General features: G+C 61.4%; 1 protein-coding gene across 4 annotated transcripts in view; it reads left to right on the top strand.

Annotated features, from left to right (window-relative positions):
- Nucleotides 1-13,992, top strand: part of Sept9 (septin 9) — a 127,491-nt gene that overhangs the window by 95,739 nt on the left and 17,760 nt on the right. Inside the window, exon 1 of one of the 4 annotated variants that reach the window (XM_013037951.1) lies at nt 4,031-4,206. The exons of 1 other annotated variant lie outside the window; for it this stretch is intronic. The gene's annotated coding sequence lies outside the window, so the exon portion shown is untranslated. Of the gene's footprint in view, nt 1-4,030; nt 4,207-6,786; nt 6,844-8,034; nt 8,129-13,992 lie in introns of those variants that run through there. 2 more of the 4 variants (XM_013037953.1, XM_013037952.1) reach the window with 2 other exon arrangements.

Genomic DNA, 13,992 nt, shown 5'->3' with positions numbered 1-13,992 from the left:
GCGGGACAGGGGGCGTGCGGGGGTCCCGGGGTGGGGGGGGGGGGGGGGGCGTGTGGGGGTCCTGGGGAGGATGCAGGACGGGGGGGGCATGCGGGGGCCCCGGTGAGGACGCGGGATGGGGGGAGGTGCGTGCGGGGTCCTGGCAGCTGGGGAGGAGCTCTGTCTCCATCGGAGCCCAGGGGCTTCTGTGTCTGCGCAGGCCAGGGGAGGCCTGGTGGGCAGGGTCGTGTGGGAAGGCGGCCGGGACGTGGCAGCAGGGAGGGACCGCTGCACCCATCCCCGGATTGACCATAGTCACCACAACCAAAGATGACTTGCAGGCTGGGAAGAAGGGGACTGAGGCCTGGGCATGGGGGTCCCCAAATGTGGAGCTCCAGGGGTGAAGAGGGGCTATGGCCTGTCAGCAAAGCTGGGGGGTCACCCCAAGATTGGGAGTCACGGGAGGTGAGGAGCCCCTGGGAGCAGAGGACAGGGTGAGGCGGGGGGGAGCTGGTGCGGGGGGGGCACCTGGTGAGGAGGGGTCATTGGGGTACGGGGGAATGGCTGGACAGGGGCCCAGAGGTCGTGTTGCCCAGAAACGGAGTGGGTGTGGGAGGAGGGGGGTCCAGGAAAGAGGCTCGCTCCTAGACCCCGAGAGAAGGGACCGGAAGAAAGATGCAGCCTACTGTGGCAGGGCCACTGGCCCCGGCCCTCTGCTGCCCTGTCCTCCCTCCTTCCCTGGGGGCCGTTCTGGGCCTGGGAGAGTGGGTGGGCAGTGCGAGGGGAACTTGAACCCACAGCCTGGCCTCGCGGTGGTCAAGGGGTCTGGGGTGCGTGCCGGGTGTGGAGCAGGGGAGGCAGCTGAGTGTGCGTGCACACACGCGTGTGTGGAAGCCATGTGAGCGTGGGGCTGTGGGCAGAGCACGTGATGTCCTGAACTTCCTGCAGTCACCGAGCCTGCGCAGTGCCTTCCTCCTGTCGGCTGGACGCCCCAAGGGGGCTGCCGGGCTCCCACGGGTCCCTGCTGGCCAGCGCCGTTGCCCACCTTTATCGCAACCCCCCCTTTTGTGTGCTGGTACTGGGCTTGAACTCAGGACCTGGGCACTACTGTCTCTTTCCCTCAGGCTGGTGCGCGACCACTTGAGCCACAGCTCCACTTGTAGCTTTTTGCTGGTTAGTTAGACTTCCTTTTCCTTCCTTCCTTCCTTCCTTCCTTCCTTCCTTCCGGACGTGGCGCCCTCTGGATCTCCTGGGAGCGGAAGCCCCGCGCCCCGCCCCTCCCCTCCTCGGCCGGCAGCCACCTCTGCTTTCGGACTCTATAAATTCCTCTTTAAAGTGCAATTCCATGTGACTTCACAATAAATAAACACGGCGTGATGAGTTGGCTGCTGGAAAGCTGTGGGCCCGCAGCGGAAGCCTCCGGAAGGGCAGGAGTTGAAGGAGCCTGGGTGTCTGCCACCCTCTCCCCTCCTCCCTCCTTCCTGGGGTCTTGGCTTGAACGCCCCCAGTTTTTACTCTCTCTGCATTTCCCCCCAGTAACTTCGCAGGCCCCGAGTCAGAGCCCTCCTGCGACGGACAGGGGACATTCGGACATTCAGCCACCTGCCAGCCAGGCCACAGGCCCGTGTCTGCCAGTGGCTCCGGGTACAGCCCGCCCTGTCGCCCAAAGGCCAACGTGAGAGAGAAGGGAGGGGGCTGGGGCGGGCTCCAGGCTGGTGAGCTTGGCACAGTGTTATGGCGCTGGGCCGGCGTAGTCGCTCCTTCAGGGAAACTGTGTCCTTTGACGGGAACTTGGGAGAAATGTCCCGGGGTGGGGATCCCGCTGGCACTGGGGGACTCTGTGCCTCTTGTGGTCAGTACATGTCTCACTTTGTGGACAGCTTTGTGCTGTCCACCTCTGCCTGGACCTTGTGGACTGGGTACTGGACGTGAGTGAGGTTCTCCGAGAAGGGCGTTGCACCCGTTGGCATGGAGGAGGCCTTGGTGCCTGGCGCAGCCGCCACTGGCCACAGGCTGGCCACCGCACACGGAGTTGGTCCTGGCTGAGAGGTGCTGTAAGGGTAACCTGCCAGGTGCTGCTGGCTCACACCTGTAGTCCCAGCTACTGAGGAGGCTGAGATCTAGAGGATGGCCATTTGAAGCCAGTCCAGGCAGGAAAACCTGCAAGGCTCTTAACAAAAAGGAGCCCCAAGACGAGATGAGGCTCAAGCAGTAGAGTATTGTCCTTGATCGAAAAAGCTGGAGGACAGTGCCCAGGCCTTGAGTTCAAGCTCCAGTAAAGACACAGACACACACACACACACATGCACATGCACTCTGGATTTTGGAGTCTTTCCACAGAAAGACTATCCCTTGACATGTTTATGCTAATTACGTGGTACATGTAATCACAACCTTTTGGCTCTTATTGGGCTGATTAAAATTACATCACTGTGAATGCCACCTGAGGCTCCTTAGGGTTTTCAGTGTGGTGTCTAGGAAAATCTAAGGTCCCACTTGTGGTGGCTTATGTCTGTCGCTGGAGGGGCACTTGGGCAGTTGTGAGGCCTCTTCCCTAAGGCTGGGGAGCTGGATGGCAGACCCCCCCAGGCACCTGAGGACAGCGTGTCATGTAGAAGGTCTGGCCTGGCTGGGAAGCAGATGGATGCAGCCTCCTGTGGCCCAGCAAGCATCTGCTGAGAGGGGCACGGCCATCCTATGCCAGGCATCTGGAGGAGGAGGGCAGGGAAGGGTGGGCTTGCTGGACCAGGCCAGGTGCATTCTGGGAATGTGGTCTGTGCATCCAGAAAGATGGGGGGGGGTGAAAAGGGCAAGTCTGAGAGCAAGAGGAGAGAGGACAAGAGATCAAGGGATCTCCCGCTGCCTCCCAGGAGGCGACCTGGAGACCTCGGGCCTGAGGCGCCAGGGCAGCCCTGACGAGGGGGAGGCTGACATCCCTCCCAGCATCCTTTGGCTGCTGGCTGGTCCCTCCCAGTTCCTCGAGCTGCCTGTCTGGGCCCAAGAAGGAGGGGTAGACTGGGGAAAAGCCCCTGGGGCCTCACACATGCTGGGCAAAAAGCACTCTACCGCTTGAGCCTCATCTGGTGAGCTGAGCTCTTGGGTTTTGCTTGAGCTGTCCTCAAACTCCGTCGGGGGGGGGGGCCTGGGAGGGCTTGGGAGGGAGGGCAGCTCTCCTGGGCCGGAGCCCTGGCTCTGGTGGCACCCATTCTAAAGATTCCAAAGAGGCTGTGTGATGGGGGCCACGGGTTCTGGCGCTAGGCTGGTGCGGGGTGCCACCTTGGGGTCTTGACCACGTTCCCCCCTTCCCCCACCCCCCACGTGTGGATGGGAGGCCCCTGGGCGAGGGCTGGGAACGGTGAGGCTCTTGGGGCTAGGCTGGGATTATGTGGCCCTGCTTGAGGCCCAGAGATCAATGTCAGCTGCCGCCAGTGACGTCCTTTCCTGGTGTCCCATCACCCAAGGCCCTGCCCCTCGCACGCCTCACCCCTGGCACTCCCGGCGGGGAGTGGGCCTCTGCCTGGGCGGGACTGAGGGGTCAGGCAGAGCCAGGGCTCCCCTGCTCACCCTCGTAGGGTCCCAGCACCGCCCAGAGGCCTGCAGGGCAGGGGAGGGGAGGGAGCGCCCAGAGTCCCGGAGGAGAGGCTTTGGGGTGAGCCGGCCTTGGGCCCGCCGGCCCTTCCTCCCGGCTCTTCTTCCTCTCTGGTCAGGGCCGCCTCTCGCTGGCCCCCTGGGCACCTTGGGCGGCAGGGACTGGGGTGCCCCCCGGAGCTCAGGGATAGATGCTGTGAACGGAGGGCACAGGATGTGGCCGGGTGGGGCAGGCACGTGGGGGGGCACAGTGTCACGCCACTGCCACCCTGCACAAGGGGGGGACGGTGGCCACACGTGGACACGGCCAGGCCCGCATGGCGCTTTTCCTCGGGACCCCGTGGCTCGCTTCTTGGGGGTGGCTCCTCGGTGTTGTGTAGGAGGAAGTCCCCCCCCTCCCCTGCGTCGGCAGCGGGAGCCCCTCCCCCACCTCCCGCTCCCCCCGCCCTGCCCCTGCGAGCCCGTCCCGCCGATCCCCCTCCTGGGCTCCCGTGGGCCCTCCTACCTCTGCGGGCGCTCTGGGAGGCTCCTTGTTCCCCGGCCACAAAGCCCCTTTGATCCTCGCTGCTCGGCTCCGAGCCATGTGACCCGGTGGGCGGGCCGCGCTCTGCCTCCAGCCGACTCTCCGCTGCCTGCCGGGTGAGTCCTGCTCGCTCTTTGTTCTTCCAGCCTTGCACGGCCAGCTCCGGGGGGGCCCCTCAGGTGGCCCGGCCGCCCGGAGGGCACCGGTGGCCGCCCCGCCCCGCCAGGGCCGGCCAGGCAGCCGTGAGTCCCCAGGAAGAGGGGTGGTATGGCCGCGGCGTCCTCCACGCGGGGACCAGATTTCCAGTCTCGCCGCGGAAGAAAGGGACTTTGTGCGACCACAGCTATCTCTTTGTAAATATTTGGCCAACTCTGCAGAGCCGCTGCCCCCCTCCTGGCGGGAGTGGCCGGACCCGGCGCCCTTCGGAGGGGCTTTCCTGACTTCCAGGGGCCGTGGGAGCCGAGGAGAGGGCAGCAGCCCGCAGGGGCGGGAGGCTGGGCACACCACCGCCGCAGCTGGTCTGGGGGCTTAACCCAGTTCCCTCCCCGGGCAGTGGGCTGCAGGTCTACTCGGACTCTGGGATGTGCCGGCTGGGGTGGGGGCTGGTACGCATTTGTGTAGTGTGTGTGTGTGTGTGTGTGTGTGTGTGTGTGTGTGTACACGCGGGTGCTCTATGTGTGCAGCCAGGTCCTGGAGCCCGGGTCCTGTCCGAGAGCACTCCTGGAACTTATCTTCTAAGGGTTTTGCAGAAGCCAGGACTAAGTGAACTCCTGCTGCGTCCTGCACCCCGTTTGGAATGTGGTCCTCCAGCAGGGAGGCACAGAGGCCACGCCATCTGCTCTGGACTCAGTTTCCAATCTGTTGCTCGGAGCCCCAGTCTCCCACCCTCCCTTCCTGGCAGGAAAGCTGCCTGCCTTCTGTCAGAGGTCGGGGAGCATCTCTGCTCCCTAAGGGAAGCACGAAATTCCTTTCCTTGAGAAAAATGTTACACCCGGAAGCCATGGGTCGGTTCCTGGAGGAGGGGCTCTGAGGCCCAGGACCCAGGGGATGTGCTTTGCCTCTGAGCGGGACAGAGGAGGAGGGGGGAAGGCCCGTTCCCTCCCTGCAGTGCTGGTCCCCCTCATTCAGGCTGTACCTCATTGATGCGCACCAGCCTGGAGCTCCTTCTGAGGAAATATGCTCTAATTTCGGGGGGGGGCAGCCATCTCCACCCAAGTACCCTGTGGGAAAGTGTCATCTGCTCCTTTGTCCCAAAGTGGCCAAGGAAGATGGCCCCGTGTAATTTACCGTGTGTGTGTGTGTGTGTGTGTGTGTGTGTGTGTGTGTGTGTGTGTACAGTGTGTGCAGTGTGTGCATGCGCTGGTCCTGGGGCCTGAACTCAGGGTCGGGGGGGCTGTCCCTGAGATTTTATGCTCAAAGGAGCCACCGCTCCACTTCCAGCCTTTTTGGTGATGAATCAGAGATGAGCACCTCATGGACTTTGCTGCCCAGGCCGGCCCCCGATCTCAGCCTCCTGAGTAGCTGGGGTTGCAGGCGGGGGTCCTGGCATCTGCTATGACGCACCTTTTCTGTGTCTCTCTTTGGGGGCCAGGTCTACCTCCCTGTGGCCCGGTCATGCTGGCTGGGATGGCTGCCGCAGTCTTGTATGGATGTAGCCTGTGCCCCGCTCTTGGTGGGCCATCTTTGGGGTGATGGCAGGGGCAGGAGCTGGGGCACAGGGGCCAGGGCGTGTCAGCGGGCGGGATCCTGGGGGAAGCGAAGCCCCAGCCTGGCAGGCTGTCCCGGGCCGGCCCCGCCTCACCAAGTCAGACAGGGACCTCCCTGGGCCTGGGTAGCTCTCTGAGCTGCGGATCCTCTGCCCTTTGGCCGTGAGGTGGACAAGGTCCTGTGTCTCAGCCGCTGCCCATGGGGCAGCCAGACACCTCCCAGCGCTCAGCCTCCCGCGTCCTGTGGTGTCAGGCTGCTCTGCTCACACAGGGCCCCTCTGCAGGCCTGAGGTCCGTGCACTGCAGAGGAAGAGCCGTCCTGCGAGGGCTGTCCACCCCGGCCTGCAGGTCAGAGGTCCTCCAGGAAGCCAGCACTGCCGCTGAACTTCCGCCTCCAGTTCCCCCACACGCTTTCCCACACCACCCCGGAAGTTTGTGGGCTTCCTCTCCCTCCCTCCCTCCCTCCCTCCCTCCCTCCCTTTCTTCCTCTGTCTGTCTCCAGCTCTTTGTCTCTGCCTATCTCTGTTTCTGTCACTCTCTGCACAAGGGTAGAGGCAGATGCCCAGTGGCCACCGTCTGGCTGGGTGGGCCGTGGTGACCCTGCGACCTTCTGTCACCCTGGCATAGGTCCTGGTGCTGGCCGGGCGGTGGGGAAGTGCCTGGGATTCTCCTCGAGGTGTCTGCCTGCCGCAGGGAGGGGCTCCTAGCGGGACTCCCGGCCCTTGGCACGGGCTCCATTCCCAGACTCCTGCCTTGCAGAGCAGAGCAGAGCAGAGCTTTGATTTGTTCACTGAGCCCTGGCTGGGCGGTGGACAGGCAGGGACCTGCCTCCCCAGCCCTGTGGGCCTGGAGTGTTCCCAGCTGGGCCTCCGAGGAAGGCAGCACCGGGTCGGTCCTGTGAGGAATCCACCTGCCGGTCTCAGCACAGGCCAGCCGCGGCTGCGCTGTCCACCCCTGGGAAGGTGAGCCCAGCCTTCCTCCCACTCCCACCGCCCCAGGAGGGAAGGAGGGAGCCCCGGGCCCGGCGGCCCGGCTTCTCAGCACCAGGTGGGGAGACTGTGTCAGACTTGCCGGTCTGGGGCTTGAACTCGGGGCCTGGGCACTGCTACCTCTTAGCATTTCTGTTCCAGGCCTGGAGCTCTTATCATTTGAGCCACAGCCCCACTTGCGCCTTTTTGGTGCTTCACTGGAGACAAATGTCTCCATGTATTTTCCTGCCCAGACTAGCTTTGAACCATGATCCTCAGATTTCAGCCTCCTGAGTAGCTAGGATGACAGGCGTGAGCCACTGGCATCTGGCTCTCTGTTCTTTTATCCATATTGGGAATCAGCTGAGCTGTGAGGACCCACGAAGGAGGCTCTGCACCCAGTGTGGGGTACCCAGTGTGACCCCCGCTCCTGTAGCACTCCATGTACTGGTAGGCCGTAGTCTGGTTGGGGGTTGGATGCAGTTCAATGCAGAGGGCCTGAAGGATGCCAGCCTTGCTGGGCAGTTACTGTGATCTGTGAATGTTAGTTCGGGCGCAGTAGGTAGATATTGGACAGAGCCCCCCAGATTTCCCAGTATCCCCCTGAAGCTGAGTTCAGGGGGTACAGGGAGTGATGCCAGTTCTCTGGTGTCCAGTTCCAGGTGGGCATGTGAGGCCAATGCCAATATAGGACACCAGCCCCTGCCCGGTGCACCGTCAGGGCACGGCCCCTCCCTCCACCACCCCACCTGGCTCTCTACCCTCTCCCGTGCCCGCGCCCCCCCCCAGTCTCCAGCCCCTGCCCTGCTGGTGCCAGCAATGTGGCCAGCAGGCCGGGCATGAGGGCGGCTGTCCTTGCTTATGTCCCTGGAGGAATGTGGGCAGCCCAGCCCCTGCCCTCCCAGATCCGTATCTTATCTCGCTGCCAGGCCTGGGTCCAGGTGCCCGTGCCCGGGAGCTAGGACTTTCTGACCCTTCAAGGCGACGGGAGCAGGTTGGTGAATGTGCTCCCGGGAAGCCCAGTGGGCCTTGGAGGGCAAAGACATTGGAGAGCAGCCTTTCTGTCCGTCCGTCTGTCTGTCTGTCTCTTACTAGGACCCTGTCAGGTTTGTGGCTTATCGATCTCCGGGTCCCAGGCCCTGGACGTCCTGGGCTCCTGCTTGCTGCTTGGTTAATGTTTCATTGCCGAGCTCGGTCAGCCTTATGTAAGCACACGTTCACGACTCTTACCCTAACGCCTTGTGCGTTTGTGGAGGCCAGCCTCGAGGTCCCCAGGAATTGCTCCCCCGACCCATGGACTCGACGTCCCAGGGCGGGGGGGCCGAACCCGCAGCTCTCCAGCCTGCAGAGCCCCCCCCCCCCGCGTGAGTGGAGGGTTACGGGGCAGGAGGGGTGTCTTCTGCGCGTAGTTTGCTGAGCTGGGGGAAATGCCACCCGTTGCTGGCCGCCCGGGCGGCCCAAGACAGACGATGGGCGGACAGTGGCCCATTGAGAATGGCTGTTGTTTGCGGCTGGCAGAATGGCACCAGGCTGGCACAGTGAGCCACAGGGCAGGCGCCCCCTGCAGGAGTAGACGCCGGTGTGCTGCACCCCCCTCACCTGTGCTGCCGGAGGAGGCCTGCGGGACCAGCCATGTTGTCTGTGGGTCTTTGTTTAGATAGCGTCTCACTTTTGCCTGGACCAGCTTTTAGGACCATGACCCTACCTGTACCTGCCCATAGCTGGGATGACAGGTGCACACCTCGACGCCCAGAGACAGGGTCTCATTCATTTTACCTTATTTGCTCCGACAGGCCTCCAAAGGGAGATCCTCCCAAACTCTGCCTCCCAAGTAGCTGCTCTTATAGGCTTGAGCCCCCAGCTGGCCTCCGGGGACCCCCTTTTAGATGCACATTGGGGTCAGGCTCTTGCTGCCATTTGACAGAGATGGAAACTGAGGCCGGGTTCTGTCAGTAGTTTCTACCCTTCTAAAAGATTGAAAAGGGTGTATTTATTTTGCATAGTTTAAGGTTAGAGAATGAGTGTGGTGGAAGGAAGTCATTGGGCTTTTCTGCTAGCACCCCCCCCCCCCCGCTCCTGCCTAGCACACCCTGGGCTTCTCGGGAAACTCAGGGAAGCTAGCCCGCACCAGACAGCACTGAGAGAAAGCGCTCAAGTGGGCACGGAGCCTTGAGCAGCCCAGGGCCTCTGTGTAGGGCTGTGTGGCCCTGACAGAACGGGCCTGTGGTCCTGTTTCCTTGTCTTTGTGTCTGCCTGCCTGCCTGCCTGCCTGCCTGCCTGCCTGCCTTCCTTCCTTCCTTCCTTCCTTCCTTCCTTCCTCCCTCCCTCCCTCCCTCCCTTCCTTCCTTCCTTTTTTTTTTTGTCAGTTGTGGGGCTTGAACACAGCCTGGGCGCCATCTCTGAGCATTCCAGCTCAAGGGAGTGCTCTACTACTGGGGTCACAGCACCACTTCCAGTATTCTGGTGATTAACTGGAGATAAGCATCTTAAGGGAGGGCTGGGAAGGTGGCTCAGTGGTAGAGTGCTTGCCTTGCAAGGATGAAGCCCTAGGTTCAATTCCTCAGCACCACATAATCAAAAAGAGAAAAGCCAGAAGTGGCGCTGTGGCTCAAGTGGTAGAGCGCTAGCCTTGAGCTGAAGAGCTGAGGGACAGCACCCAGGCCCAGAGTTCAGGCCCCACGACCGGCCCCCCCCAAAAAAAAAAGAGTCTTAAGGGATGTTCCTACCTGGGTTGGCTTTGAACTGCAATCCTCAGATCTCAGCCTCCTGAGTAGCTAGGATGACAGGTGTGAGCCACTGGCGCCTGGTTCATTCTCCCCCCCTCCCTTTCTCCCTCCCTTCCTTCCTTCTTTTCTTCCTTCCTTTCTTCCTTCTTTCCTGTGTCTATCTTTCCCTCCTCCCTCCTTCCTTCCCTTCTCTCCCTCTTCCTCTCCTTTCTGTCTCCCTCTCTCTCTTGTGCTGATACTGGGGCTTGAACTCAGGGCTTAATTCGTGTGTGTGTGTGTGTGTGTGTGTGTGTGTGTGTGTGTGTGTGTGTGTGTGTGTGTGTGTGTGTGTGTGTGTTGGGCCTGCCCCCTTCAGGGCTTAACTCGTGTGTGTGTGTGTGTGTGTGTGTGTGTGTGTGTTGGGCCTGCCGCCTGGGGGGAAGGCCCCATCCCATCCCTGGGGCTCAGCAGGAGCAGATGCCTGGGGCGTCTTGGGGGGCCGGCTGTCCTCATCCCTGCTCCCGCAGGCCTTAGGCACAGCAGTGGGATCTTTCTGGATTCTGCTTAGCCACGCCAATAGTGCCATCCCCTCTCCTTGACCTAAGTTCCCAGGGGTCCCCACGGTCCGTGAGGAGACCTTGCTGACGTGGTGGTGGGGGCACACCGCACGCAGCCTGGGCCTGCGCTGGGGTGCGGGTGGGGGCTGCGGGCAGGGCCTGGCCCCGGGGAGGAGCGCACGGCCCCCGCTCTGGGGAAACGTGCCCAGCCTTTGGTTTTTACTGTTTTTGATCCTTGCTTTATGAGATGTAGCCCATGCATTACAGCCTTCGCTCTTTTGAAGTGTTCAGCCCAGAGGTGCTTGTACAGTCACAAAGCCGGAGTTCTTCAGGCAGTGGAAGGCGTGTGGACATAGTGGCCCTCCCTCCCTTGATCTCTGGGGAGGTTGTTCCAGGATGTTCTGTGGGTCCTGAGCCCCATTAGACTGTGCTTCTTTAATTTTTTAAACTATGTATACATATCTCTGCCAAAGTTTCATTTATAAGTTGGGAGCAGTAAGAGGTCAGCATTAATAATAAAACAATTACAATGGGGCACTGGTTGCTTAGACTTGTGATCTTAGCTTCTGGGGAGGATCCTAGTTCAAAGCCAGCCTGGGCAGAAGGTTCAGGAAAACCCCACTCCCCATTTCAACCAATAAAAAAACAACAACTGGGTGTGGTGGTGCATGCGTGTCATCACAACTACAAAGGAAGCGTAAACAGGCGGATTGAAGTCCCGGCCTTGGGAAAAAGAGGGAAGAGTGAGACCCTATTAAAAAATGATAATAGCTGCTGGACACCAGTAGCTCACACCTGTAATACTAGCTACTCTGGAGGCTGCGATCTGAGGTTTACAGTTCAAAGTGAGTTCATGCCCCAGCACGTGTGTGGGTGGATGGGTGTGTGCGCACAGAGCAAAAATGGACCAGAGAATGTGGCTCAAATGAGAGGGTGCCTGCCTAGCAAACATAAGGCTTTGAGTTTAAACCCCAATACTTACAGAAAGAAAGAAAATAGACAGTTGTCACAAGATAGTGTGATAAAAGTTACTGAGGAGTTGGTCTGGGAAGGAGGCTCAGTGGTAGAGCGCTTGCCTAGCATGCATGAAGCCCTAGGTTTGGTTCCTTAGTACCACATACACAGAAAAAGTTGGAAGTGGCGCTGTGGCTCAAGTGGTAGAGCGCTGGCCTTGAGCACAGAGAGGCTCAAGAATAGCCCTGAGTTCTTAGTACATTTCGAGGCTTATCCATTGTAGCATATGCTAGAACTTCATTCTCCTCCTCTTCCTTCCATCCTCTTCTCCCCTCCCTCTCCTTCATTCTCTCCTTTGCCCCTCCTCTCCTTTTGCCTTTGTGTCCTGCTTGGATCCAGTGGGAAGCCTCCTGCCTGCTAGGCACAGGCTCCACCATCTCTGCTGATATTTCATTCTTTCTCTTTTTCTTTTTTTGTTGTTGTTCTTTTTTTATTGTGAAAATACTGTACAGAGGAGTTATAATTACATGGGCAAGATAATGAGTACATTTCTTATCAAGCATTGTAGCCTCCTCCCTTGTTTACCCTTCCCATCCCTTCCTATCCTCCCCCCCTCCCACCCCCCACCCATTCATTCTTTCTCATAGTGGATAATATTCCATGGCGGGGATGAAACACACTTGCCAGGTGGCAGGCTTTGTTTGGACCGTGGTGAGCGTGGCTGTGCAGGTTTTTGTGTGGCTGTGTGCTCATTGCTGGCATCCTGCTTCAGGGGTAGTTTTCCCCTAGGTCTAAGGAGGCACTTGTGTTGCGTCTTGAAACACCAGGGTTAAGGCCGGGGCGGATCCGGTCATCAGGTCCTGGATCCTGGGTGGCGGGTTGGTGGGTTTAGCAGTGATGTCCCACCACTGGGGTGGGGGTTCTAGACACTGCAGGAGACAGGCAGGCCCCCATTGATGCTGCCTGTGAGGGAGGAGGTGGGGCACAGCCCATCTGGTCCCCAGCAGGGGTGGGTGGGGACGGGGTTTCTCAGTGCTCCCTGCTGCCCTGAGCCAACTTGGAAGGCCCACTGGGCCCTGTCCCAGGAAGGCTGCCAGGCCCTCTCCCCTCATCCTCCGCCAAATTACCATGTGAATGCGACCCCTCTCCCCCTCCCCCGTAGAGGGCCTGGGAGGGGACCCTCTCCCGCCCTCCCGCTGCCTCCAGGTTCCGGTGCTGGCTTCCAAATCAAGCCTCCAGTGGATGCTGCCTGCAGAGGTCCCAAGGGTTCCACAGCAGGTCAGCCTGGCCTGGGGGGAGGCGGAGGGAGAGGGGCTTGGGGGCATGTGTGGAAGAGGCATAGGTGGGCGGGTGCCCTCAGCGGTAGGACCCCCACTTCCTCATGTGGCAGTCTGGGGTTGCTGCAAGTCACTCCCACCAGCCGGCCTGGCTGCCAAGACACCGCCATTGCCAGGGGCAGCCCGACAGTAACGGAGCTGTGCGGCAGGGCACTGCTCCCGGGGGAGTCGGGGTGCTTGTGGATCTGGGGTTCCGCAGGGCCGCAGGTGTGTCACGCACTGCGTCGCATCCTCGGGTCCATCTCAGCTGCGTGCGTGCGTCTCGGGAGCGCCAGGAGCACGTCACCCACGCGTGCTCCTGTGGGAGGGCCCCCTCCTCCGCCCCCCAGCATGGGAGCGGCTTCCTGCTGCTGCCCCCCCCCCCGCACTGGTGCTGTGGGGGGGGGGATTGGGGTACAGCCACGGGCCAGCCTGCCCCTCCACTCTACCTGCTCTTCCCCCGAAGAACAGCTCCCCATGTGGGTCCGCACAGGCTGGCCAGAAAGCTCTGCCATCTTTCCCCTGGCCTCCTTCCCCGGCCTCCATGCTGTGTGCCTCCTGCTGCTGCTGGATCCGGGCATTGTTGATAGGGCCTCCACGTGGGCGCATGCACACCCATGCTCTGGGAAAGTGGCCCCGGGAGAGGGCAGGTGGCACTGGCCCTGGCACTGCGGGAGGGGTGGCTGCCCCCAAGATGCCCTGGGAGAAGAAGAGGGGCTGGGGACAGTGCAGCAGGCGGACCATTCATTCATTCATTCATTCATTCATTCATTCATCCAGGAGCTCCCGGCAGGGTGGCAGGAGAGCCCGAGTGTCTCCTGGCTCACATAGAACAGAACAGAGGGCCCGGCGTGGATCAGCAGCCTGGCCCTGGAAAGGCAAGGGGACCTGCTAGGAGCCAAGGGAGAGAATGTTCTGGAGACTCTGAGAGGGGGCCGGGGTGGCAGGCCAGGGAGGGCCGGCGAGCCGAGGAGAGCGACACCGACAGAGGCCTCGCACCGCCCCGCGCAGACACGGCCTGAGAGCTGGCCTGTGCCGTGTTCGATCCGAGGCCACGCGTGGCAGTTTGACACGTGAGAACATGGAAGCTCAGAGCGGTTCCGAGCTCCCGCGGGGTCTCAGCACGCTGTGGTGAGACGGAGCTCCCGCGGGGTCTCAGCACGGCCATGGTGAGACGGATTTGGGGCCATCGCGTGCCGTGGGGAAGGACGGGTGGGTCAGTTGGAGGGTCGCACTGTCCCTTCTGGTGCCTTGGGGACGGGACGGGACGGTTCACCGCGGGTGGCAGCACAGCTTGCCGGGGCTGTGGAGAGTTGACAGCCCTGTGATCCCCAGCAGCTGGAGAGCCCTGTGTGAAAGTGGGGGACAGTGGGGGGCGAGTGGGCTGGGTCCTGGTGTCTGATTCGAGGTGGTGTGTCCAGGCTTGAGCAGGACAGTGGCCCCAGATGCCCAGCCTGGACCCCCGGCGCTGTCCGGCTGGTACTGGTGCACAAGTCTGGGTGGGAAGTTGTCACGAAGGCCAGGGAAAGTGGTGAAGTGAGCAGCGGCCGTGCCCACTGAGGGCCTCGGGGCTGGCTGGGCAGATGGAGAGGGGAGGAGCCAGCAGAGACATGGAAGGGAGTGGGGGGGGGGGCAGCGCAGAAGCATACCCGAGCCAGCCAGAGCCTTTGGGAGGGAGAGCCGGGGGGGGGGGGGG

This window comes from Dipodomys ordii, unplaced genomic scaffold (assembly GCF_000151885.1).
Source record: "Dipodomys ordii isolate 6190 unplaced genomic scaffold, Dord_2.0 Scaffold7, whole genome shotgun sequence".
NCBI lineage: Eukaryota > Metazoa > Chordata > Mammalia > Rodentia > Heteromyidae > Dipodomys > Dipodomys ordii.
The sequence above is the reverse complement of the archived record's forward strand: the minus strand, read 5'-3'. Positions and strand labels throughout refer to the sequence as shown.